This window comes from Protopterus annectens, chromosome 4.part1 (genome assembly GCF_019279795.1).
Source record: "Protopterus annectens isolate FY-2018-M chromosome 4.part1, PAN1.0, whole genome shotgun sequence".
NCBI lineage: Eukaryota > Metazoa > Chordata > Ceratodontiformes > Protopteridae > Protopterus > Protopterus annectens.
Genome location: NC_056734.1, coordinates 694,097,056 through 694,100,774, shown reverse-complemented (window position 1 = coordinate 694,100,774; position 3,719 = coordinate 694,097,056). Strand labels below are relative to the sequence as shown.

General features: G+C 50.5%; 1 pseudogene; it reads right to left on the bottom strand.

The window, feature by feature from the left end:
- Window positions 1–358: 358 nt before the first annotated feature.
- Window positions 359–512, bottom strand: LOC122801479 (annotated as a pseudogene).
- Between the last annotated feature and the right edge of the window lie 3,207 nt (window positions 513–3,719).

The following is a 3,719-nucleotide window of genomic DNA, read 5'->3' as shown; positions in this document are numbered from 1 at the left end:
TCATGGGGTGGACAGGATGGTGGGGGCAGACTACCAGTCCTCCCCTGGCCCCTAAGCACCTGCTCCCTGCTGCTGAACTTCGGGTAGCAGTGGAGGACAGCCAACATGGCCCTGGCACATGGGAAACAGGCAGGCAGGCATCGGGCTCCACCCCGGGAGGGCAGCCTGGTGGCAGTACCACCGACAACCTCCAGGGGGTAGGCCGGATGCGTGCCTGCTCCCTCCCATCCTCAGACGGGCTTCCCGGCTCGGGGTGCCGGGGGACTCCTCTATCCACGGCTCTCCCTGGGGCTCCCTTGACTCCCTGACCATGCCCTCGATGGGAGCCTGACACCCCCAGTGGCAATGGAAGGCACAACAACCCTCAAACAGGTGTAGCCATAGGAGTAGCCTGGGGCTGCAAAGTGCTTTTGAAGTGTCGATGATCAGTTTGTCCTGCAATTCACATTAGTTCTTGCAGCTAGCTGCATTCTTCATTGATACACTAGCTGAGTAATCCACTGGTCAGAGTCGTACAGTTCTCATTCCCAGGGGCACATCTGCCCACATGACATTGCACCTCGAGACAAGTAAGCGAGGTTTCATTGGCATCATCTCGGGCACCCGGACTGGGGTTACTGGCCCCTTGCTGCGGGACTGCAGGGATTGCAGCACCGATCTTCCAGGTCTTTGACCTGACACCCCATGTGGAGCAGGGTATCCTCCATAGTTACCTATGACTGATATTGAGGGGAGAAGACTCTGATGTGCCACCCCCAGGGGTGGCCCCACATGGCCAGTGGGGAGGCCACCACCCTGCCATCAAGATGGTACCCGCTCCCTTCCCCTACTGCATGGGGAGCCAGCCCCCTCCAGGGCTTTGCAACCATACTCCCCTCAGAACCCAAAGACTTTGATTTCCCAGAAGCTCCACCGTGGGTCATGGGAATAACACCACTGGATTGCTAGTTGGCATCATTTATGGTCTGAACTACAATGGTATCTGATCGCCTTTGAAACTCCGACTTTCATTCTTAATTAATGAAAACATTCTTGGCAAATGCTTTCGCTTTCATTCATCTTGCACTGGTCCAAGAATTTCACCTTTAGAGGCACAATATGAATGCCCCTGGCCATCCCTCTTAATCATGGTCCCAGTTCCAAAAACCAACAAAATAGAACTGGAGTCCTATTCCATTATTCCTAGCTGAAGTATTCAGGTGACTGGCCTGCTTTGAGCACTCTAATTTTTTCAAAGTAAATGCTTTGGACCCTTGGGACACTCAGTTAAGAGCATCAGGGGAGTGCCGAGAGGCAGGGGCTGGGACAGGCGGTAGCTCACCGCCAGCCCAATCCCAAGATCCAACTACGAGCTTTTTAACTACAGCAACTTTAATATATGCTATTAGAGCTGGAATTACCGTGGCTGTGGGAACCAGACTTGCCCTCCAATCAATCCTCGTTAAAGGATTTATAGTGTACTCATTCCTATTACAAGGCTTCGAAAGAGTCCTGTATTGTTATTTTTCGTCACTACCTTCCCAAGACAGGAGTGGGTAATTTGCACGCCTGCTGCCTTCCTTGGATGTGGTAGTCATTTCTCAGGCTCCCTCTCCGGAATCGAACCCTGATTCCCCATTACAACTGGTCACCATGATATGCACAGATAGTACCATCGAAAGTTGCAGACATTCAAATGTTGCATCACCAACAGGAGGGCATGTTATCAGCCTGAGTTTATCTAGAGTTACCAAAGCTGCCGGGCTGAGACCTGGATTGGTTTTGGTCTGATAAATGCACGCATCCCCGGAGGTCAGCGGTCATCAACATGTATTAGCTCTAGAATTACCACAGTTACCCAAGTAATGGTGGAGCAATCAAAGGAACCATAACTGATTTAATGAGCCATTTGCAGTTTCACTGTAGTGTCCATGTGCACTAAGACTTGCATGGCTTAATCTTTGAAACAAGCATATGCTACTGGCAGGATCAACCAGATAGAATCATCTTGGCAGGTGGGAGGAGAGGAGGGGCCAGAGCCCAAACATCTGCCAACAGGAGGGGTCCCTCTCCCCATGGAGGGGCCACTCTGGGTGCTGGTTGTGGACTGGCGACTACGACCCTGGTGGGCTGTGGGCCAGTGAGGTGCACGTCAGTGCTCAGAGCCAGAGAAAAGTGGGAGAGAGCCCCCCCATGCTTTGTCCGTGCATGTAAGCCCAGGGCATGGTGGCTGTGTCACAGGACTCCTTCACTACAGCCCTGGGCTCATCTGTCTTCTCCTCAACTTCCACCTCGAGGGGCATAGAGCACTAAACACCACCACCCACACCTCACTCCTGGGGCAGAGATGCTCGATCTGCAAGCCATGACCCACAGAGCCATACCCCAGGGGCCCTCTGCCAGTGGGAGTCAGTCAGCCCAGTTGATCGATGGACAATGGGTAAAGGCACCTCAATCCCATGTGGACACCTGGCAGGACATCACCCGGGGCTGGGACCCGGACTTTGATGGGACACCCCATCATCTCTTAACTCCTGGAGGCTGCCAAATCATGCCAGATCACATGTGTCCACCAGACGATTGGGGAGTGAACCTGCAGGGTGCGACCAGCCCCGAGGAACTCCCCTTGGCTGCTTTGGGCAGATCTGCTCTCATACTGACTTCTGGCTGGGAAGAAGAGTTCCATGAGGGTGCATCAAACCATGCAGACACCTGGCAGGATGTTCTCCCCCGGGGCTGGGACTCGGACTCACACTCTGACGACTGTGGTTTTGACTTCTTAACTGTCACCATTTTGTTTTGCCACTCTGGTCTCGTAAGTCTTCAATTACCCCCCCCCAGACAAGATGAGTGCAAAAGAAAGAGCTATTCTGTCGAGTACAAGAAAGGAATCATGGAGGACTCCCTGGGAAAGAATCTGATGGCTTTCTGTAAAGATAAGAAGTTAGATCTCTGAATTGTTTGAAAATGGCATGCAGCATATGATAACCTCAGTCAACTGGCCAACGAGAGAAATGCTAAGAAGTGCAAGTGTGGATCAGGTTGGCAAACTTTATTTCCTGAGCTGGAAGACATCATCTGTGAATGGATTGCTAACAGGAGAGCAAAGGCTTTGGTCGTGCGCAGGGCTGATATTCAAGCATTTGCCCTTGCAAGGCACCACAGTTAGAAATATTCCCAGAAGAATTCAAGGCATCACAACATTGGCTGGATGGCGTCCTTCAGTGATATGAACTGTCTCTAAGAAGATCAACAACACTGTTCAAGCTGGAAGATAAGTTATTAAATGTGCAATTGCGTTCAAGTCCTTTGTTGATGTCATCGACTTTTCTAAATACCAACTCTTCAACATGATTGCTATAGATGAAACTGCAGTGTTTATGGGCCAAGAATCTCAAACAACAATTGATCAGAGGGGTGCCTCGTCAATCTACATTCCCACCACTGGTTACAAGAGTGTACGTGTTACCTGTATTATGGCAATTCATCTAGATGGAAAGAAAACCCCACCTCTAATTATTAGTAAGGGAAGAAAGATAAGATTGAATGTGTTTCAATCATTTACATTCTTGAAACCGAAAAAGCCTGGAGCACACAAGCAGTTATAAGGAAGTGGGCTGATGTAATGCTGTCACTTGTTTTGTGAGGTGGCGAAAGAGGTCTGCTAGTCTGGGATTCAGCCAGCACTCACCGTGTTAAAGACATGAAGAAATTCCTTGCACGGAGAAGAATAGATCAAA